This window comes from Bos mutus, chromosome 6 (assembly GCF_027580195.1).
Source record: "Bos mutus isolate GX-2022 chromosome 6, NWIPB_WYAK_1.1, whole genome shotgun sequence".
Classification (NCBI taxonomy): Eukaryota; Metazoa; Chordata; class Mammalia; order Artiodactyla; family Bovidae; genus Bos; species Bos mutus.
Genome location: NC_091622.1, coordinates 28,907,872 through 28,932,780, shown reverse-complemented (window position 1 = coordinate 28,932,780; position 24,909 = coordinate 28,907,872).

Genomic DNA, 24,909 nt, shown 5'->3' with positions numbered 1-24,909 from the left:
ACATAAAAGCAGTATTATATGGTATTTGCTTTTGTCTTTCTGACTCACTTCACTCTTCATGATAGTTTCTAGGTCCACCCATGTGTCTGCAAATGGTTCTATTTTGTTGCTTTTTATGGCTGAGTAATATTCCACGGTATACATGTACCACATCTTCTTTATCCATTCCTCTGTTGATGGACATTCAGGTTACATACATGTCCTGGCTTTTGTAAATAGTGTTGCAATGAACACTGGGGTGCATGTATATTTTTGAATTATGGCTTTCTTTGAGTATATACTCAGGAGTGGGATTACTAGGGCATATGGTAGTTCTCTGTTGAGTTTTTGGAGGAACCTCCATACTGTTTCCCATAGTGGTTGTACCTCTTTACATTCCAATCACAGTGTAGGAGGGTTCCTTCTTCTCCGCACCCTCTCCAGCATTTATTGTTTGTAGATTTTTGGACGATGGCCATTCTGACTGATGTGAGGTGATACCTCATTGTAATTTTGATTTGTATTTCTCTGGTAAAGAGTGATGTTGAGCATCTTTTCATGTGCTTGTTGGCCATCTCTACATCATCTTTGAAGAGATATCTATTTAGCTCTTCCCCCATGTTTGAATGGGCTCCCCTGGTAGCTTAGGCAGTAAAGAATCTGCTTGCAATGCTGGAGACCTAGGTTCAATCCCTGGGTTGAGAAGATCCCCTGGAGAAGGAAATGGTTACCCACTCCAATATACTTGGCTGGAGAATTCCACAGCAGAGGAGTCATTTTGTGATTGGGTTATTTATTTATTATTTTTTATATTGAGCTGTATGAGATGTTAGTTTATTTTGGAGATTAATTCCTTGTTGGTTGCTTCATCTGCAACTATTTTCTCCTATTCTGAGGGTTTTTTTTGTTTTGTTTGTGGTTTCCTTTGCTGTGCAAAATCCACTTGTTACATTTTAAAATGAAACAAGACTTTTAAAAAAATGCATCAATAATTACAACATGTTAGAAAATATAAATTACAACTACTTAAAGCCCTGGGTGTTCTTTGGAAGGAATGATGCTAAAGCTGAAACTCCAGTACTTTGGCCACCTCATGTGAAGAGTTGACTCATTGGAAAAGACTCTGATGCTGGGAGGGATTGGGGCAGGAGGAGACAGGGACGACAGAGGGTGAGATGGCTGGATGGCATCACCGACTTGATGGACATGAGTCTGGGTGAACTCCAGGAGATGGTGATGGACAAGGAGGCCTGGCGTGCTGCGATTCATGGGGTTGCAAAGAGTTGGACACGACTGAGCGACTGAACTGAGCTGAACTGAAAAATTGTAAAATTGTGTGAAGGAATAATACAGCCTTTCAGAATTCATAGTATCTAAATATTGAAGCAAAAGTTCAAAGATCATTGGACTGGTTATGATTTATTTATAGGATGCTTCTTATCTGTAATAAAAGGAAATTTATTCAACTAACAGAAATTACAATAAAAAATAAAGGTTAATACAAATGAATAAAACCTGAAGTGACCATCTGGTCCAGCTTTTAGGTAACTGTCCAGATGGTATTATTTAATTTTTTGAGCTGAGACTTATTTATTGTACAAACTAACAATTGCTCTACCAAACAAACTTGTTATGTAAAAAGAATCTGTTGTGAATATGAATCTGAACTTAGTTACAATTAGCATTTATTTACTAAAAATCTGATAACTGCTCAGCCTATAGAAAAATAACTAAGTATGGTTACAGTATTTCCTTCTTATTCACAGTGTCACTTTCTGAGGTTTCATTCACCTGCAGTCAACCCACCAGAAAAATATTAAATGGAGGTTTCCAGAAATAAGCAATTCATATGTTTTACCTTGCATGTTTTTCTGAGTAGCACGATGAAATCTCATGACATGAACCCTGTTTGTCCTGTGTATTCTGTCTATAACTCACTTAGCAGCCATCGTGGTCATCAGATGGACAGTCTTGGTATCACAGTGCTTGTGTTCAAGTAACTGTTAGTTTACTTAATAATGCTCCCAGAGTGCAAGAGTAATGATACTGGCAGTTCAGATGTGTCAGAGAAGCCGTAAGTGAAGCCATAAGCCTGTAAGTGAAAAGGTGAAAGTTGTCAACTTAGTAAAGAAAGGAAGCTTGCTGAGGTTGCTAAAATCTATGGTAAGAAGGAATCTTCTATCCGTGAAATTGCAGAGAAGTAAAAAGAACTCTGTGCCAGTTTTGTTGTTGCGTCTCAAACTGCACAAGTTATAGCCATAGTGTGTGGTAAGTGCTTAGCAAAGGTAATAAAAGGCATTAAATTTGTACCACAAGGGGCTTTCCTTGTGGCTCAGAGGTAAAGAATCGGTCTGCCAATGTAGGAGACACAGGTTCGATCACTGGTCCAGGAAAATCCCACACGCCGCGGAGCAACAAAGCCCAATGAACCATAACCACTGAGGCTGTGCTCTAGAACCCAGAAGTCACACCTCCTGGGTTGTGCTGCAACCACTGAGCCCAGGTACCGCAACTACTGACACCCGTGTGCACTAGAGCAGGGGCTCCACAAGAGAAGCCACCGCAATGAGAAGCCTGCTCACCGCAACCAAGAGTAGCCCCCACTCTCTGCAATTGGAGAAAAGCCCGCACAGCAACAAAGACCCAGCACAAGCAAAATTAAATAAATAAAAATTATTTTAAAAAATGGTTCACATGAAAAAAAATCTTAAAATCTGTATCATAAGGTATTTTGAGAGAGAGACTACAGTCATATAACTTTTATTACAGTATATTGTTATAATTATTCTATTTCATTAATATTGTTAATCTCCTACTGTGCCTAATTTGTAAATTAAACTTTATTATAGGTATATGTGTCTAGGAAAAAGTAGCATACATAGGGTTTAATACTTTCTGTGGTTTCAGGCATCCACTGGGGGTCTTGACACTTATTCCCCAAGAATAAGGGGAGACTATTGTTATCTAAATGTGATCCAGTTCAAAAATCTACGTACTTATGAAAACATATGTATATGTGTGTGTATGTGTGTTTATATACAGCATGTGATTATTGCATACTATTATTAAATAGCATATAGATGTAATAGTAATCATTAATAATTATTATATAATATATACCATAGATGTAAAATTTCTTGTTAAGATAATATATTACTTACATATAGAAAAATGATTGTAAAATAGCTGTTAGTTTTTGATATATTATGATATACATTTTTCTTATGCACATTCAATTTTTCTGTTTATATCCATACAATTTCTTTTAAAGAATTCTTACAGGTCCTATTTTATCTATTATTAGAAGATCCAATAAGACAAGATGCAAAACAATACATTTCAAAATTAGAAATTTCTTGACATTTTCCATTATAATTATAATGACAGTGTTAATATTTATAGCAGTGATTACATTTAATAAAAGCTACTATAGCTTATAATGGATTCTGATTCAGCTAGACTCCATAATTAATAGCTTACTCAATAATCCTGTAGTATTTAGACTTCAGTTTATCAGCTATAATGGCTAAAATATTATTTGATCTAGATTGAACAAACAGATTAAAATTATAGCTGCCCTTAATAATTGGACATGATTTTGTTTCATGTGCTTAAATATATTTTTAGATTTTTACTGACAGACTTATTAGATGTGAGAAAATAGCCATATTAATGTGGTAGGTATTATTATCCTAATTAAAATTGGAAAAGTTTCACAGTTTGGAACTATCTTTTAGAAAACATGTGCATTCCTTGGATGAGCCACATTTTATACAAAGAGCACCTGACTTCCATGTGCAGCATTATCTATGCTTCTATGTGAAAACCAGCCTTTTATTAAAAAGTGTTTGAGTTTAAATAATTGCTTTGAATTCTGCTTGAAATTAGAACATGCTGATAATTATTGTTTTGTAATCAATGTAAGTGTATTATGGCAAGGATCATTTATATTTTTGATCATAATGTTTTTACTATGAAAATCTCAAGGTTCACATGTAATGGGAAATAATCATGTAGGCAGAAGCATGAGATCTGAATGAGGAGAACTCAGCTTAGGCATGTGGCTTTTCCTCAGTCAATTAAGTTTTTAAAATAATTTAAAGACAATGTTCAGATCATAGAAAGCTGTAAACCCACTACATGCTGGGCTGGTGATATCAAAATTGCAGTATTGTGTTGACTCTTAGCCTCATAAATTTAAGAACTACATACATACGCAGGTACATGATGTAGTACTCTCCAAGTGAAGGCATGCATTTTAGGATCAGTAGCAAACTAGAATGCCTCCAAAAGGAGGCATTTAGGATTATAAAAAGTCTAGAAAGCATGCTGTACATGCATGCTTGCTCAGTTGTTTCCGCTTTGTCCAACTCTTTGCGACCCTATGGATGGTAGCACGCCAGGCTCTTCTGCTCATAGGATTCTCTAGGCAAGAATGCTGGGGTGGGTTGCCATGCCCTCCTCCAGGGGATCTTCCAGAACCAGGGGTTGAAACCATATCTCCTACGGCTCCTACATCACAGGTGGATTCTTTACTGCTGAGCCACCAGCAACTGAGATTGTTTAACCTTGAAAGAGTAGACTCAACAGAGCTACCTTTAAATACTTAAAGTAAAAGTAAAGTAAAAAGTCACTCAGTCGTGTCCGACTCTTTGCGACCCTGTGGACTATAGCCTATCAGGCTCCTCCGCCCATGGGATTCTCCAGGTAAGGATACTGGAGTGGGTTGCCATTTCCTTCTCCAGGGGAGAAGTTACTGCTGCTGCTAAGTCACTTCAGTCGTGTCCGACTCTGTGCGACCACATAGATGACAGCCCACCAGCATCACCCGTCCCTGGGATTCTCCAGGCAAGAACACTGGAGTGGGTTGCCATTTCCTTCTCCAATTCATGAAAGTGAAAAGTGAAAGTGAAGTCGCTCAGTCGTGTCCGACTCTTCGCGACCCCATGGACTGCAACCTACCAGGCTCCTCCATCCATGGGATTTTCCAAGTACTGGAGTGGGGTGCCATTGCCTTCTCCAGGATTTAAATACTTAAAGAATTCCTAAAATAATAAAAGGACTAGATTTTCCTATGATGTTCCAGAATTCAGAACTAGGATTAATAATGGGAGTGAAAAGAATATAGGTTTTTGTTTTATCATAAGAATTACTTCAAAGTGCAGTTCTTTGGCAATGGAATAAATTGCCTCATAAGCTAGGGGGCTACTCAAAGTGGAACTATCTCAGCCAATCATCTTTTAGAAACACTAAAAAAAAACCACAATAAGCCCTAGAATTCCCATACATTTTAAGTTTTTTATGGTACTTAGAGATTTCTTTAAAAATTCCAAAGTTGTTTCACACAGATTGTTTAACAAGTTTCTCTTTACTTTGATATATGGTGAAAAGACAGTTTTAATTTTGAATGTGCTTTCATTCATTCAGTCAATAAATATTTTTTGAGCAGTTACTACATGCCAGGTGTTGAGTTAAAAGCTAGTGTAGGATGGAGAATCAAACTAGACATAGAGATCAGAGACTGTATGGGCAGATATTACTCAATAGTCACACAAACAAATGGGCAATTACAATCATTGATAAATGGTATGGAGAAAGTGCACAGTACTCTGTGAAGTTGGGCTTCCCCGGTAGCTCAGTTGGTAAAGAATCCATCTGCAATATAGGAGACCCTGGTTTGATCCCTGGGTCAGGAAGATCCCCTGGAGAAGGGATAGTCTACCCACTCCAGTATTCTTGGACTTCCCTGGTAGCACAGATGATAAAGAATCCGCCTACAATGGGAGAGACCTGGGTTCGATCCTTGGGTTGGGAAAATCCTCTGGAGGAGTGCATGGCAACCCACTCCAGTATTCTTGCCTGGAGAACCCCACAGACAGAGGAGCCTAGCAGTCTACAGTCCATAGGGTCTCAAAGAATTGAACATGACTGAAGTGACTGAGCATGCATGCACACACTTTGTGACCTTATGCAAGTAAGAGAAGTTTCTTTCCTTTACATCATTACCATCTAGGGCAGCCCTCATCATCTCTTACCTGGAGTACTACACAGCCTACTAAAAATGGGCTCCCTGTTTTCACTCATGCCGAACTCTTAACCTTTCTCAACTCCACAAGCATAATTTCCTCAAAATGCAAATCATAACTCCACCCTGCCTTAAATCCAGCAATGCTAGAGGGTGGGAAAATATGAGAGAATAGCACTGAAACATGTATATTACCATATGTAAAATAGATGACCAGTGCAAGTTTGAAGCATGAAGCAGGGTACTCAAAGCTGGTATTCTGGGACAACCCAGAGGGATGGGGTGGGGAGGGTGGTGGGAGGAGGTTTCAGGATGGTGGAATACATGTACACCTATGGCTGAGTCATGTCGATATACAGCAAAAATCACCACAATATTGTAAAGTAATTAGCCTCCAATTAAAATAAACAATTAAAAAAAAAGAAAAAACCCACCATTCTTATCATGGCCTAAAATGATTTTTATAATATAGTCTATTTACACACCACTTTATTTAGAATATGTAACTAACAAGGACTTGCTGTATAGCACATGGAACTCTGTTTAATGTTATGAGGCAGCCTGGATGGGAGAGGAATTTAGGGGAGAATGGTTACATGTATATGTATGACTGAGTCCCTTAGCTGTTAACCTGGAATTATGACAACATTATTAGTCAGCTATATCCCAATGAAAAATAAAAAGTTTAAAAAATATATAGTCCATTTCTATCTCCATGGCTATCTCAAACCACTTTTCCCATGTTCTATATTCCAGCTACTCTGAGGATTTTCAGTAATGGGCCATTATCTTCTGCATCAGGGCCTTTGAACATACAGTTCTCTCTTTTTGCTAAGCTCTACATCCCTTCTCCCTTCATCTAGTTAATTTCACCAATATAAACTCACATATTGCCCTCTTGTACACAATCATAAGTCACTCAGTCATTTGCTCAACAAATATTTATTAAGCTTCTAATATGCACCAAGCATTATTCTAATTGTTTGGATTACAGGAGCAAACAAAACAGGTCAAAGAGACTTGCCCTCGAGGGAAAATAAACAAAGATTCCTGCTAGTTTATACTATGCTTAGAAAGTTAAACCATGACCTAGATGCTTAGATCAAATTGTTAATTTCATTGGCTTTGCAACTGTATTCCCACAGACTTTTTCAGGGTTAAGGTTTCTAATAATTCTTTGAAATGTAAGATTGGATAGAAGCCTATATAAAAAATGGCCCTATGACAAAACACACACTACTCTACATTTACAATTTAGAGACTACATGGCTCATTTCATGCCTTATGATTTCACAACTTTGTGGTAGCACACTAAAATATGTGTGTATTTGGACATATATTTTTATGTATATACATTAATAAGTATAGTGCATACGTATGTTATGTATGACACCATAAGTAGATTATATACCACAGAAGGATGTAAACTAAATTTTTACCTTGAAAGTATTAATGGATTTATTAAAAATTATCTTACTATTTGGGAAATTAAATTTATAGATAATGATTATAAATTTTACTTCCTTTGAAGCAAGTGGTCATTAATTAATTAACTGCCTATTTTAGGTAGCTGACATTTACCACATTTTGTTCACTATTGAGCATGGAAGGAGGTTTTACAAACTAGGAAACCTCTTGACTGGTTTGAGGAATGTATAGTTCACCTAGAGAGACAACATAAATGAAACAATATGAGGTAGTATATCCACAAAGTACAACAAAGTATAGTAAAAAAAACTGAACATAAAAGAAGAAAAGAAAGAAACTCTCCTCACCCCAATTACTTTCAATATACTCCGTATTCAGAGAGATAAAGGCAGTGGAGCCATGAATTTATGTTAGATAAAATTCACTAGCCAGAATGTAATTTCTGGTAAGAAATAATTGCTAAGGAGAGCAGTGTTACTCCAAAAACATGTAGAAGCAGCAACTTGGAATCTCCTGGAAGCTTCTGGAGGCACTAGGCTGTGACTGTATTCTCTTATGATAAGGGTATCTCAGTTTCAAGGCTTTACAAGTTATGGATCTTAGGAGAAAAATAACAGTTTAGTGAAAGTTTCTCCTTTGTAGCTCACTGAGATGAGGAAAAAGGTCAAAGGGAGCTTAACACATTTATAGCAGCTTGGAAAGTAGTGGTGTCAATCGAGGCCATGGCTGATAGGATCTCATGGTGATAGCTGTAGCTCTGCTTCTCCCCATCTCATCCTGATTGTGGTGAGAGCTGAGAACTTAGAGCAATGGATTTGAGAAAATATCATGAAATGAAAGGACCATTGGTCTGGATAAAACTACAGTCAGTAAAAATGGAAAATAAACTTCCATGTTTGGCCTTTAGCAGCCTCAGAGATATCAAATAACATTTCACCAAATTGCTTTTGAATCCTTCATAGTTGTAATGCTTTTTCTTTGGGTTGCTTGATAGTTTAAAATCTGTTAGCAGTTGTGAAATAGTGTTAAAGGGATACTAAATGTATCTTTTTTTTCTTAAATGCCACTTAATCCAGTAAAATTCAGGCCAAGGGGACACACTAATTTAAAAATTGTTATCTGTTTCTACTGCTGATGATATGGATAATGTTTATACTTTAAAAAGTTGTTTCTTTAATTCAGTAGTAGCCAAAACAAACTTGTTTTCATTGGCTTACATATTGCTTTCATAGGGTTCCGTCCTGTTAGTTAAAGAATTTAGCATCACTCCTGGTTTCAGGTATTATTTATGCTAGGTGCTTTTGTATGTAGGGCACACAGTTTAAAAGGGTGCACTCTGTAATATTAAATGATATGAAAAATGAATGCTGAGAACAGAATTCAAATTTGAAAAAACTAACAGGCTGACAACTGAAAAATGGCCCAATTAACATTACAGACATTTTACTTAGTTGAAAAATGAAACGCAAACAGACTAAAATTCATTTGTATTAGAAGCAAAGTTTAGAAGTTTATAAAAATCTTTTTTTTTTTTCTATTTCAGGAAAATGGCTTAGGATTATTTCTCTGAATTGCCTACTTATGGTGCTCTAAAGAAAGCACAGCACATGTGATTAACTGTCTAATGATTTAGGTGAGTTATTGAAAAGATTTCATAGCAATTGAATATTTACGTCTTGAATCACTCTGTTTCACTGGATCAATCTATTCAGTATCCCACAGCAGGGGTATCTGGCTCATTGCTGTAGTCCCAGGAGCTGGACAAGTGTGGTCACACAATAAAACTTTAAACCCTCAAGACATTTTTGTTGAATATATAGATAAAACTCCTAATAAGAAAATGAACACAGGAAAGCAAGATATGATTCTGAATATGAAGCAGTCTGAGTAGGTATGAATGGATAAAAATGGTATGGATATGAATAATTGAGTTCAGAACGATTAAAGTAGAGTTTTGCCAAATTGATCATATAACATAACTAGAAGATGTTATAATTCCCCTAATTTCTAACATCAGTTCTGTAGGGAAGAGCAAGTAAAAAAAATAAAAGTGCTCTAAAGATGAACTTAATATCCCTTATGTATCCTCAATGTAGGAGCAGATAAAAGGAAATGCTTAAAGGAAACCACCATTGTTTTTTGTTATTTTTCTTTTTTGGAAAACTTTACCTTGATAGGAAAAATGATCAAGAGAAGACAGAGATAAAAAGATGGTGGGTCCACAGCAAAACTATAGCGAAACATGGTGTCTGGATTTAATTCTTTCATTAGAGGATCTCACTGAAGACCGTTTTTATTCCTTAGTCTACCCTTTCTTCATTCCCTCCTTCCTTCCTCCTTCCCTCCCTCTCTTTCTTCCTTTGTTCTTTCTTTCCTTCCTCCCTATTGAATGCCAGGCAAACAGAAGTCTTATAAAATATTCAAACACCTGCTTTGAGAGTTGGACAGGCTTAAATCACTTTTTGGAAATCTATCCACTTTAACAGATGCTAAAGATTTGGGCCAGGAAAGTATAGGGTTTTGGAAATAAAGAGAACTCTGAAATTCCCCTACCTTCCTTGATTTGCTCATTCCCTTCACAATATGGCTCTCCTATTACACTTTTACAGTAATTCTGAAGTACCTATGGTGCAAGGTGAATACATTCCTTGATTCTCCACATTTCCGTGGTTCTTAAGTTAACCTTCATTGAACAGAGATTCCTTTCATTGGTTACATCAAGTTTACCCACATCTCTCCGGGATGTCAGGATATCATCAAAAACTGCATATGAATAAGTCTAAGGCCAGGGCATGAACTCTTGCTTCCTATTCATCACATCTTAAAGCCACATGCCACAGTATTTCCTTAATTCTTGAGGAACACTTCTTCTTGAAAATAAAAACAGATATTGTAGAAAATATCAGATCCTGTTTCTGCTCATTGGTACTGCCTAGCTTTCTTAGAAGTGTGGCTCTTGAGAGCCAGATTCCTTGAAATGACCTTATAGCATGAGAGGATAAGGAACAATTCTCCTTCTGTCACCAAGATTCTGCTGGGGCTTATACCTGGCTATAGAGATGCCACACTCTTTTAAAAAATAAAAGGTTACCAGTTAAATGATATTGGACTACTGGGTGCCAGATTTTTCAAAGCAGATTCATCTACAAAATAAATATGGGCACGAGACATTTATTGCTTTATTTCATTATACATCCACACCTCAAACATTTAGCATGTTGTCAGGAATAATACTTTGAGCTCTCAAACCTTAACCAAATGTAAAAGCAGAGACCCATAGAAAATTAAATCTCCAGTGAACCAATATATCAAATACTGTGAGTTTCGTTCCTGTTCCAATGACTCCATGAAAAGAAAAGAAGTCAAGAGTTACGACTTAAAATGCAAAAAAAAAAAAAAAAAAGTCAAAAATATGCATCAAACAATAAAAGTATTTTTAAGAACGTCACTGACTGTACAAAAGTGTCAATTAAATAAAATATCATGGTTGACTTAACAAAAAAAGGGAATGTAAAAGACTTGAAGCAGGTGCCTTTATGAAATTGGAAACATTGATTTGAAGTACTTCATTCCTAACAATTTTTGGCCCTTTGTGAAATAGGGCATAGGACAAGGGATAAGACAATGAAGTGGCAGTAATAAGAGAGGTTTATGGGTTGAAAGGTACTGTGAGTTATAAATCTGACTTATAGTAATACAGGGGTTAAGATAGATGAATGCCTAAATAGCATTAATCTGTGAGAGGAAATCATATGCTAGATAAATGCATATTTTGTTTGCCTTGACCATTAAATTCATCTTTAAATAATACCAAAGTGCCTAAAGAATAAGGCATCTATTATCTGAATGTTAGGCTTTATAAAGTCTCTCTATTCACAACAGACAATTTTATGTTTATCTAGTACACGTATGGCGAATGGTGGCTGTGTGATGCTGGAGCGGCAAGCGACCAAGAGGAGATACCACACGTCCAAGGTAAGGAGGAGCAGCTGCTCTTTGCTAGAGCAGCCGTGAAGAGATACTCCATGTCCAAGGTAAGAGAAACCCCAGTAAGATGGTAGGCACTGAGAAAGGGCATCAGAGGGCAGACAGATTAAAATCAAAATCACAAAAAACTAACCAATCACATGGACCACAGCATTGTCTAACTCAATGAAAATAAGCCATGTCATATAGGGCCACCCAAGATGGACAGGTCATGGTGGAGAGTTCTGACAAAATATGGTCCACTGGAGAAGGGAATGGTAAACCACTTCAGTATTCTTGCCTTAAGAACCCCATGAACAGTATGAAAAGGCAAAAAGATAGAACACTGAAAGATGAACTCCCCAGGTCGGTAGATGCCCAATATGCTACTGGAGATCAGTAGAGAAATATCTCCAGAAAGAATGAAGGGATGGAGCCAAAGCAAAAATGGCACCCAGTTGTGGATGTGACTGGTGATAGAAGCAAGGTCTGATGCTGTAAAGAGAAATATTATATTGGAATATGGAATGTTAGGTCCATGAATCAAGGTAAATGGGAAGTGGTCAAACAGGAGTTGGCAAGAGTAAACATTGACATTTTAGGAATCAGCGAACTAAAATGGACTGGAATGGGTGAATTTAACTCTGATAACCATTATATCTACTAAAGGAATCCCTTAGAAGGAATGGAGTAGTCATCATAGTCCACAAAAGAGTCCAAAATGCAGTATTTGATTGCAATCTCAAAAATGACAGAATGATCTCTGTTCATTTCCAAGGCAAACCATTTAATATCACCGTGATCCAAGTCTATGCCCCAACCAGTAGTGCTGAAGAAGTTGAATGTAGGTTCAATGAAGTGCTACAAGACCTTCTAAAACTAACACCCCCAAAAGATGTCCTTTTCATTTTTGAGTACTGGAATGCAAAAGTAGGAAGTCAAGAAACACCTGGAGTAACAGACAAATTTGGCCTTGGAGTACAGAATGAAGCAGGGCAAAGGCTAATAGAGTTTTGCAAAGAGAAGGCACTGGTCATAGCAAACATCCTATTCCAACAACACAAGAGAAGACTCTACACATGGACATCACCAGATGGCCAAAACTGAAATCAGATTATGTTCTTTGCAGCCAATCAGATTATGTTCTTTGCAGATTTGTGTTTGCAGTTAGCAAACACAAGACTGGAACCTGACTGTGGCTCAGATCATGAACTCTTTATTGCCAAATTCAGGCTTAAATTGAAGAAAATAAGGAAAAGCACTAGACTATTCAGGTATGACCTAAATAAAATCCCTTATGATTATACAGTGGAAGTGAGAAGTAGATTTAAGGGACTAGATCTGATAAACAGAGTGCCTGATGAAATACGGATGGAGGTTCCTGACACTGTACAGGAGACAAGGATCAAGACCATCCTCAAGAAAAAAAAAATGCAAAAAAAGCAAAATGGCTGTCTGAGGACACCTTACAAACAGCTGTGAAAAGAAAAGTGGAAAACAAAGGAGAAAAGGAAAGATATACCCATTTGAATGCAGAGGTCCAAAGAAAAGCAAGGAGAGATAAGAAAGCCTTCCTTGGTGATCAGTGCAAAGAAATTGAGGAAAACAATAGAATGGGAAAGACTAGAGATCTCTTCAAGAAAATTAGAGATACCAAGGGAACATTTCATGCAAAGATGGCTACAAAAAAAGGACAGAAATGGTATGGACCTAACAGAAGCAGAAGATATTAAGAAGAGGTGGCAAGAATACACAGAAGAACTGTACAAAAAATATCTTCATGACCCAGATAATCACGATGTTGTGATCACTGACCTAGAGCCAGATATCCTGGAATGTGAAGTCAAGAGGGCCTTAGAAAGCATCACTACGAACAAAGCTAGTGGAGGTGATGGAATTGCAGTTGAGCTATTTCAAATCCTAAAAGATGATGCTGTGAAAGTGCTGCACTCAATATGCCAGCAAATTTGGAAAACTCAGCAGTGGCCACAGGATTGGAAAAGGTCAGTGTTCATTCCTATCCCAAAGAAAGGCAATGTCAAAGAATGCTCAAACTATTGCACAATTGCACTCATTGCACACGCTAGTAAAGTAATGCTCAAAATTCTCCAAGCCAGGCTTCAGCAATATGTGAACTATGAACTTCCAGATGTTCAAGCTGGGTTTAAAAGAGGAACCAGAGATAAAATTGCCAACATCTATTGGATCATTGAAAGAGCAAGAGAGTTCCAGAAAAACATTTACTTCTGCTTCATTGACTACCCCTAAGCCTTTGACTGTGTGGATCACCACAAACTGTGGAAACTTCTTAAAGAGATAGGGATACCAGACCACCTGACCTGTCTCCTGAGAAATCTGTATGCAGGTCAGGAAACAACAGTTAGTATGGACATGGAACAACAGACTGGTTCCACATAGGAAAAGGAGTACGTCAAGGCTGTATATTGTCACCCTGCTTATTTAACTTCTACGCAGAGTACATCATGAGAAACGCTGGGCTGGATGAAGCACAAGCTGAGATCAAGATTGAGGGGAGAAATATCCATAACCTCAGATATGCATATGACATGACTCTTATGGCAGAAAGTGAAGAAGAACTAAAGAGCCCCTCAATGAAAGTGAAACAGAGTGAAAAGTTGGCTTAAATCTCAACATTCAGAAAACTAAGATCATGGCATCTGGTCCCATCACTTCATGGAAAATAGATGGGGAAACAGTGGAAACAGTTGCTGGCTTTATTATTTGGGGCTCCAAAATCACTGCAGATGGTAAATGCAGCCATGAAATTAAAAGACACTTACTCCTTGGACGGAAAGTTATGACCAACCTAGACAGCATATAAAAAAGCAGAGACATTACTTTGCAAACAAAGGTCCATCTAGTCAAGGCTATGGTTTTTCCAGTATTCATGTATGGATCTGAGAGTTGGAATATAAAGAAAGCTGAGCACAGAAGAACGGATGCTTTTGAACTGTGGTATTGGAGAAGACTCTTGAGAGTCCCTTGGACTGCAAGGAGATCCAACCAGTCCATTCTTAAGGAGATCAGTCTTGGGTGTTCATTGGAAGGACTGATATTGAAGCTGAAAGTCCTATACTTCGGCCACCTGATGCGAACAGCTGATTCATTTGAAAAGACCCTGATGCTGGGAATGATTGAAGGCAGGAGAAGAAGGGGATGACAGAGGATGAGATGGTTGGATGGCATCACCGACTCAATTGACATGCATTTGGGTAAACTCCAAGAGTTGGTGATGGGCAGGGAGGCCTGGCATGCTGTGGTCCATGGGGTCACAAAGACTGGGATACAACTGAGCAACTGAACTGAACTGAGTATATGTATGAGGTAGATTAGCAAGCAACACAAAAAATAAAAGAAAAAAATAGAATAAAAATATATTGCATTATGTTTCACATGAAATATCTATTAGGCTATATTTCATTGTTTAGGCTAGAATTTTTGTCCTCAGTATTTCTACTTTAAGTAATGTTGTCAACCAATTAGAAGTTTTCGGACCTTTTAAAATGACAATTTTCCTATTGAATGATTTTTACTTTATATAAACATTATTAGATGCCGTTCCACACATCAAACAGATCAAAATTTAGCTGTTTAAAACTATCATACCATTCCTATATGTCAGGCACTGTACTAACATTTATATGACATTTGTCAAATTCATAGATCCACGCAAGCATGCATACATATATATACATACATATATATATATATATACATATACACATGAATGCATTCAATGAAGGCACACTCAGTTGATCAGATTGTTATCCATATTGAATTTTAAGGAGAGAATCAAAGGAAAACAAGTAGATATTAGAAAATTAGATTTTAAGCATCCCTATTTTAAAATAAAAAGAACATTTCTAATATACATTAGATCAATATACATTCAGATTGGTTTTCTACAACTCTTATCAGTACACATTTTAATGTAAATTGACATCTGTACTATACTTTCAGAATATTGCAAACTATCAAAATACCCTTTTCCTGAGTATTACAACAAAGAGATAGTACATTCTTATCAGTCTTATCCACATGAAAAAATATATTGCACTATGATGAAAGGAGATAAAAATACTAAAACCTTTAGTGCAATCTTTAAGAATAGTGTGTTGCTACTTTGGGTTAAAAAAAAAAAAGAAATTTCCCTTCATTGGTAATAAGTTCATGTTTGTTTGGTGAGGCAGTATCAATATTTTGATAAGAGCAAGATTTAATAGTAACTTTATATGACCCACAACATGTGTCAAACATTGTGGTTTTCTGAGCAGCATATTGCACTTATCAAAAGTAATTTCTTTTTTCTATTTGTAAATGCTCAGGACTCTTAGAAAAGTGAGGATGCAGGATATGATGACACAAATCTGTGAAGCCAAAGTTCTATGTTGTGAAAGATATGTAAGTAATAATCTTGCTATTGAGTGAAATAAAACACATGTTAAACGTTTCTGTATCAGTCAGTTTATTATGCACTTTACTCATACACAAAGTCTTTTTAACTGCAAACATGCAAAAGTTCATTTGCCTCACTGCAGAGGAAGACACTGCAGTGATACTGGTTTTTTTTTTGACTATCTAATCATGCCATCCTTCTCCAATGTATATTGTTCTTAGAAAAAAGCAAGAAACTAAATAAGAGGAAAAAAATGATGAGATTACATGTTTTTGAAATTTGTTTTCTAGTATTTTACAACGTTAGTGACTCATAACATTAGGATGAATTTAGTAAGAAAAACGTCATAGGAAAATATCTAGAAGTACGTTTATATTTGCTTCAGATCAGTTCAGTTCAGTCACTCAGTTGTGTCCTACCCTTTGTGACCCCACGGACTGCAGCACACCAGGCCTCCATGTCCATCACCAATTTCCTGAGTTTATTCAAACTCACATCCATTGAGTCAGTGATGTCATCCAACCATCTCATCCTCTGTTGTCCCATTCTCCTCCTGCCTTGGATCTTTCCCAGCATCAGGGTCTTTTAAAATGAGTCAGCTCTTCACATCAGGTGGACAAAGTATTGGAGTTTCAGCTTCAGCATCAGTCCTTCCAACGAATATTTAGGACTGATATCCTTTAGGATGAACTCCTTGGATCTTGTTGCTGTACAAGGGACTCTCAGTAGTCTCCAAAATCATGGTTCAAAAGCATCAATTCTTCACTGCTCAGTTTTCTTTATAGTTCAACTCTCACATTCATACATGACTATTGGAAAAAGCATAGCCTTGACTAGATGGATCTTTGTTTGCAAAGTAATGTCTCTGCTTTTTCATATGCTATCTAGGTTGGTCACAGGTCTTTGTCCAAGGAGCAAGCATCTTTTAATTTCATGGCTGCTGTCACCATCTGCAGTGATTTTAGATCAGATTAGATCAGTCGCTCAGTCGTGTCCGACTCTTTGCGACCCCATGAGTTGCAGCACGCCAGGCCTCCCTGTCCATCACCAACTCCCGGACTTCACTCAGACTCATGTCCATTGAGTCAATGATGCCATCCAGCCATCTCATGCTCTGTCGTCCCCTTCTCCTCCTGCCCCCAATCCCTCCCAGCATCAGAGTCTTTTCCAATGAGTCAACCCTTCACATGAGGTGGCCAAAGTACTGGAGTTTCAGCTTTAGCATCATTCCTTCCAAAGAAATCCCAGGGCTGATCTCCTTCAGAATGGACTGGTTGGATCTCCTTGCAGTCCAAGGGACTCTCAAGAGTCTTCTCCAACACCACAGTTTAAAAGCATCAATTCTTTGGCACTCAGCCTTCTTCACAGTCCAACTCTCACATCCATACATGACCACAGGAAAAACCATAGCCTTGACTAGATGGATCTTTGTTGGCAAAGTAATGTCTCTGCTTTTGAATAAGCTATCTAGGTTGGTCATAACTTTCCTTCCAAGGAGTAAGCGTCTTTTAATTTCATGGCTGCAGTCACCATCTGTAGTGATTTTGGAGCCCCCCAAAATAAAGTCTGACACTGTTTTCACTGTTTCCCCATCTATTTCCCATGAAGTGGTGGGACCGGATGCCATGATCTTCGTTTTCTGAATGTTGAGCTTTAAGCCAACTTTTTCACTCTCCACTTTCACTTTCATCAAGAGGCTTTTGAGTTCCTCTTCACTTTCTGCCATAAGGGTGGTGTCATCTGCATATCTGAGGTGATTGATATTTCTCCCAGCAATCTTGATTCCAGCTTGTGCTTCTTCCAGCCCAGCATTTCTCATTATATACTCTGCATATAAGCTAAATAAGCAGGTTAACAATATACAGCCTTGACGTACTCCTTTTCCTATGTGGAACCAGTCTGTTGTTCCATGTCCATACTAACTGTTGTTTCCTGACCTGCATACAGATTTCTCAGGAGACAGGTCAGGTGGTCTGGTATTCTTATCTCTTTAAGAAGTTTCCACAGTTTGTGGTGATCCACACAGTCAAAGGCTTAGGGGTAGTTAATGAAGCAGAAGTAGATGTTTTTCTGGAACTCTCTTGCTTTTTCAATGATCCAATAGATGTTGGCAATTTTATCTCTTGTTTCTCTGCCTTTTCTAAATTCAGCCTGAACATCTGGAAGTTCATGGTTCATGTACTGATGAAGCCTGGCTTGGAGAATTTTAAATGTTACTTTACTAGCATGTGCAATGAGTACAATTGTGCAGTAGTTTGAGCATTCTTTGGCATTGCCTTTCTTTGTGATTGGAATGAAAACTGACCTTTCCCAGTCCTGTGGCCACTGCTGAGTTTTCCCAATTTGCTTGCACTTTCACAGCATCATCTTTTAGCATTTTAGAATTTGAAATAGCTCGACTGGAATTCCATCACCTCCACTAGCTTTTTCGTAGTGATGCTTCCTAAGGCCCACTTGACTTCGAATTCCAGGATGTCTGGCTCTAGCTGAGTGATCATACCATCGTCATTATCTGGGTCATGAAGATCTTTTTTTGTATAGTTCTTCTGTGTATTCTTGCTACCTTTTCTTAATATCTTCTGCTTCTGTTAGTTTCATACCATTTCTGTCCTCTATTGTGTCCATCTTTGTTTGAAATGTTCTCTTGGTATCTCTAATTTTCTTGAAGAGATCTCTAGTCTTTCCCATTCTATTGTTTTCCTCGATTTCTTTGCATTGATCTCTGAGGAAATCTTTCTTATCTCTCCTTGCTATTCTTTGGACCTCTGCATTCAAATGGGTATATCCTTCCTTTTTTCCTTTGCCTTTCACTTCTCTTCTTTTCATAGCTGTTTGTAAGGCATCCTCAGAAATCATTTTGCCTTTTTTGCATTTCTTTTTCTTGAGGATGGTCTTGATCACTGCCTCCTGTCCAATGTCATGAACCTTTGTCCATAGTTCTTCAGACACTCTATCAGATCTAATCCCTTGAATCTACTTGTCACTTCCACTGTATAGTCATAAGGGACTTGCTTTAGGTGATACCTGAATGGTCATGTGAAGAGTTGACTCGTTGGAAAAGACTCTGATGCTGGGAGGGATTGGGGGCAGGAGGAGAAGGAGATGACAGAGGATGAGATGGCTGGATGGCATCACTAACTCGATGGACGTGAGTCTCAGTGAACTCCAGGAGTTGGTGAGGGACAGGGAGGCCTGGTGTGCTGCGATTCATGGGGTCGCAAAGAGTCGGACATGACTGACCAACTGAATTGAACTGAACTGAATGGTCTAGTGCTTTTTCCTACTTTCTTCAATTTAAGGCTGAATTTGGCAATAAGGAGTTCATGATCTGAGCCACAGTCACTCCTGGTCTTGTTTCTTTGCTTCCCCATGACTTTTAATTTGCTATTTTCATCTCTTTTTCTTCAGTATGACCCATTTTATTGAAATCAAAACTCAATAATATGTACTTTCAGGAAGTGGAAGAACTTGTCTGAATAGTGAAACTGGTTGCCTCTTTGAGATGAATGATTCGTGTTTACTGAGTAAAATAAATAATATAAACCAAACAGAGTATTTCTATAACCAAAATTATGAATGAATCACTAGGTTTCCTGGAGAATATTTAAACAAATGATAAAGTATGTTAATTTTTTTAAATACAGAAACAAAGCTAGGTTTCTGAGGTAGAATCAATTTTGTTAAATTCTCCCCAAGCTTCTGCCCCATCCCCTGACCTCTATCCTATCTCTGCTTCCCACATCCTACCATCCTGGCCCTCCAAGTACTACTTGTTTATATTTTAGTATTCGTTTCAAACATCAATCCTGTAAATTCTTCATGGAGTTTTTTTTTTTTTTTTTTTTTGTGTTTTTCACACATGACTTGGGACTTAAAGAACTAATCACCATGCTTTGTGTTTTAAAACATTGGTCCATTTATTCCCCACAAAGCATTATAAAGACAGCAAGATTCTATTGTAGAGCACAGGGTACTATATTCAACTGCCTGTTATAAACCATAATGGGAAAGAATATGGAAAACTATATGCATGTATATACATATACTTTATATAGCTGAAACATTTTATTTTACAACAGAAATTAAGATAACATTATAAATCAATCATACCTCAATAAGATAAATTAAAAATACTATGATATTAATAGTACCTTGTTGTAGAAATTAACTGTGACTTGCTGAGATTAGATTACTATCTTAAGCTTATGAATCAGAAAGTACTGGAGCCAGGAATTCACCTTAAGGCATTCAGACTCTAAAACTCATATTTCTATTAGTACATAAACTTTTAAAATTAAATTCTCCAGACTTCATATCAAAGAAAATCATGCTACTTCATTGAAAGCATTCAGATTAATTACTCTTTTAGTCTAGGAATGCTTTCTAAGTACCTTGGTTGAATCCTCTAGAGGAAAAGAAATGACTGCCGGCATGAGAATCTCAGATACAAATCCTTCTTGAGAAAATTACTTAATGTCTCTGTGCTTCAGTTTATTCATCAATGCGGGGGTAATAATGTTCATCTCATGGGCCAACATAAAGATTGTTGTATTCCATGTAGTAATACATGGCACAGAGCAAGGAAGAGTTTTAAAAATGGATTATTATGCTATTATTTGGGATAGAGTCCTGTACTGTACAGAACAGATGAGTGGATAGAGAGCTTAAAATCTAACTGAGGAGACAAAAGACCAAAGATAAAATGATTTTAGGAGAGCAGTATGTTAAAAATAATGCAATGATACACATACACATATATACACACATACAAATATATTTTTAAATGAGGACTAAGAAAGTGATAAGAGGAAGAGTGGTATACATAGAGAGATTTCTATGAGCAGATGTGTTACAATATATTAAGGTGACAACAGACATGAGTTTAATCGTATCAGAGTTGAAGGAGATGCATGAGGGTGCTCTAAAGAAAAACTGGAGGATGCAACTGAAATAAAATACTGAGGTGTTTCTAATTCATCTATCCTTCAAATGCAATGATAGCTAATATTTGATTAGTGTCTTCAAATGCCAGGCACTGTTCTAAGAACTTCATGCTAAGGAGACTTCACAGCAATTTCATATCAGGAGGTGCTAATCTTGCCTAGGGTTCCACGCCTAGTGAGTGTCTAGTGAGTAGTGGATCCAGGATTCCAAATCCAAGATTTCCAACCCAGGTATCTTGGTCCCAGTGCTTAAAGAGCTATAAGAGAGGCACTTAGCTCACACCAGGGATTTGGGGCAGATATAACCATTGAAGGCAGGGCTCTGTGGAACAGGCTTAACATTAAGGAGCTGAGGCTGGTGCCACTTTGTTATGTTAACTGAGAGTCAAGTCAAATGCCTCATGCTTAATTCCTAAGAATCAGAGGATCTGAAAGCTATCTTTGAGATGCAAACCACATAGGGATTGACTAGGAATTTTGCTAACAAAAGGGATAAACAGATTGGATTAAAGGACTAAATCCCACCTCAGAGATAAGCAATCCCACCTCAGAGATAATCAATCCCAGAGACTAGAGAATGAGCAAGAATGTAAATTACATTACAGAAATGCAGGAAACTGGGCTCAGGATGAAGCTTGGGAAGGAATTTAGAGAGAGGGAAGATTTCATTTAAGATTTAATAATGAGATACAAGAAGATTCCAGAAAAATATCTACTTCTGCTTCGTTGAGTACTCTGAAACCTTTGACTGTGTGGATCACAACAAACTGTGGGAAATTATTAAAGAGACAGGAATACCAGACCACCTGACCTGCCTCCTGAGAAATCTGTATGCTGGTCAAAAGCAACGGTTAGAACCTGACATGGAACAATTGACTGGTTCCAAATTGGGAAAGGAGTATGTCAAGGCTGTATACTGTCACCCTGCTTATATAACTTATATGCAGAATACATCATGTGAAATGCCAGGCTGGATGAACCACAAGCTGGAGTCAAGATGGCCAGGAGAAATATCAATAACCTCAGATATGCAGATGACACCACCCTTCTGGCAGAAAGTGAAGAGGAACTAAAAAGCCTCTTGATGAAAGTGAAAGAGGAGAGTGAAAAAGCTGGCTTAAAACTCAACATTTAAGAAACAAAGATCATGGCATCTGGTCCCATTACTTCATGGAAAATAGATGGGGAAACAATAGAAACAGTGAGAGACTTTCTCTTCTTGGGCTCCAAAATCACTGCAGATGGTGACTGCAGCCATGAAATTAAAAGTCGCTTGCTCCTTGGAAGGAAAGTTATGACCAACCTAGATAGCATATTAAAAAGCAGAGAGATTACTTTGCTGACAACTGTCCATCTAGTCAAAGCTATGGTTTTTCCAGTAGTCACATATGGATATGAGAATTGGACCATAAAGAAGGCTGAGCATGGAAGAATTGATGCTTTTTGAACTGTGGTGTTGGAGAAGACTATTGAGAATCCCTTGGACTGCAAGGAGATCAAACCAGTCAATCCTAAAAGAAGTCAATCCTGAATATTCACTGGAAGGACTGATGCTGAAGTGCCAATACTTCAGCCACCTGATCCCAAGAGCTGACTCATTTGAAAAGACCCTGATGCTGGGAAAGATTGAAGGCAGGAGGAGAAGGGGATGACAGAGGATGAGATGGTTCGCTGGTATCACCAACTCCATGGACATGAATTTGAGCAAGCTCTGGGAAATGGTGAAGGACAGAGAAGTCTGGCATGTTGAATGAAGTCCATGGGGTTGCAAAGAGTTAGACATGACTGAGTGACTGAACAACAATGAGATACAGATGGAAGGTTGGGGAAAATAGAAAGAAGGGAAGATAAAACCAAAGCACCATTTTGAAAACCTGAAAGTATCAATTTTCAGTAGCAGATGGAATGGAAGTGCTAGCAATATTAAGCAAAATTTAAAAGGTAGAAAAATTAAGATATGTTGAAGATGAAGCAGATGTAGTTTTCATAACATTGAGCTAGGGTCAAATTTTAACTCATCTATGAAATAAATTTCTCTGAAAAAATTTTTTTATCAGAATTAAGTATTTCCAAATACAAATTTTAGTGAATTACCGAATGACAAAAATGATTAAAGAATATAACGAAGGACACTGAATTTATTTGACATGGAAAAAATGAGTCAAGACTGACAACAATTTTCCTATACAAGTTATGCATGTGTGTATATATGTTATGTATCAGTTCAGTTCAGTTCAGTCGCTCTGTCATGTCCGACTCTTCCCAACCCCATGAATCGCAGCACGCCAGGCCTCCCTGTCCCTCACCAACTCCCGGACTTCACTCAGACTCACGTCCATTGAGTCAATGATGCCTTCCAGCCATCTCATCCTCTGTCGTCCCCTTCTCCTCCTGCCCCAAATCCCTCCCAGCATCAGAGCCTTTTCCAATGAGTCAACTCTTCGCATGAGGTGGCCAAAGTACTGGAGTTTCAGCTTCAGGCTCATTCCCTCCAAAGAAATCCCAGGGCTGATCTCCTTCAGAATGGACTGGTTGGATCTCCTTGCAGTCCAAGGGACTCTCAAGAGTCTTCTCCAACACCACAGTTCAAAAGCATCAATTCTTTGGCGCTCAGCTTTCTTTATAGACCAACTCTCACATCCACACATGACCATTGGAAAAACCATAGCCTTGACTAGACAAACCTTTGTTGGCAAAGTGATGTCTCTGCTTTTGAATATGCTATCTAGGTTGGTCTTAACTTTCCTTCCAAGGAGTAAGTGTCTTTTAATTTCATGGCTGCAGTCACCATCTGCAGTGATTTTGGAGCCCCCCAAAATAAAGTCTGACACTGTTTCCACTGTTTCCCCATCTATTTCCCATGAAGTGGTGGGACCGGATGCCATGATCTTCGTTTTCTGAGTGTTGAGCTTTAAGCCAACTTTTTCACTCTCCACTTTCACTTTCATCAAGAGGCTTTTGAGTTCCTCTTCACTTTCTGCCATAAGGGTGGTGTCATCTGCATATCTGAGGTTATTGATATTTCTCCCAGCAATCTTGATTCCAGCTTGTGCTTCTTCCAGCCCAACATTTCTCATGATGTACTCTGCATATGTTATGTGTGTGTATATATATATATAAAATTACAGAAATACATATAAAATATGGAGATCAACTTATCTCCAGTGAAAATAGTATGAGAAAAATTAAAAGATGTATTAAAGCCAGGATCTGGATATTATGAAAGTAGCCTTTCTGTATATATTTCATTAAAAATGAAAATAGAATTTGTATTTGACTGGGATATTTTAATATATTTGATCAGAGTGACCAATCATATTCTCTTAAATTGTTTGGCTCCAGTTTCATTGATTTTGCTGTTGTCATTATCTCATATCCACAGCATAAGACAACTGCCCACAAATTTTGAGTTTGGAGAGCCTAGGAGTTTCTTGGGAAAAAACCATGAATGGAGGAGCCTGGTAGGCTGCAGTCCATGGGGTCACTAGGAGTTGGATACGACTGAGCAACTTCACTTTCATTTTTCACTTTCATGCATTGAAGAAGGAAATGGTAACCCACTCCAATGTTCTTGCCTGGAGAATCCCAGGGATGGGGGAGCCTGGTGGGCTGCTGTCTATGGGGTCGCACAGAGTTGGACACAACTGAAGCAACTGAACAGCAGCAGCAGAGGTTTCTTAAATTCATGTAAATACAAGTTGTCTAAGCCTTTGACCTTTGAGAAGTCACAGGCTCTTCATCTCCACTTCAGGGTGGAGATGCTAAAGGTCAGAAAATCTAAGGCAGAAAGCTTCATGGAAAGACCTTTGGGGATTCACATTTGTGGTCAATGCCTAACCCCTACTTGAGAAACAAAGGATTGTCATGAAATCCATGTTTTATTGTCTCCTCTTTTAATATCAGGCAGTTTCCAAATGGCTATCATTAAGTCCCATATTTGCTTATAGTGGTAACCAAGGCAGGTAGACAGCTGAGTGGAAACCTCAAGTACTTTTTTTCTGGTCAATAAATCAAAATTGATTTTGGCTGTATTTTATTTAGTTACCTAAAGGGATATCACTGGGTTGGGAAGATCCCCTGGAGGAGGGCATGGCAACCCACTCCAATATTCTTGCCTGGAGAATCTCATGGACAGAAGAGCCTGGCAGGCT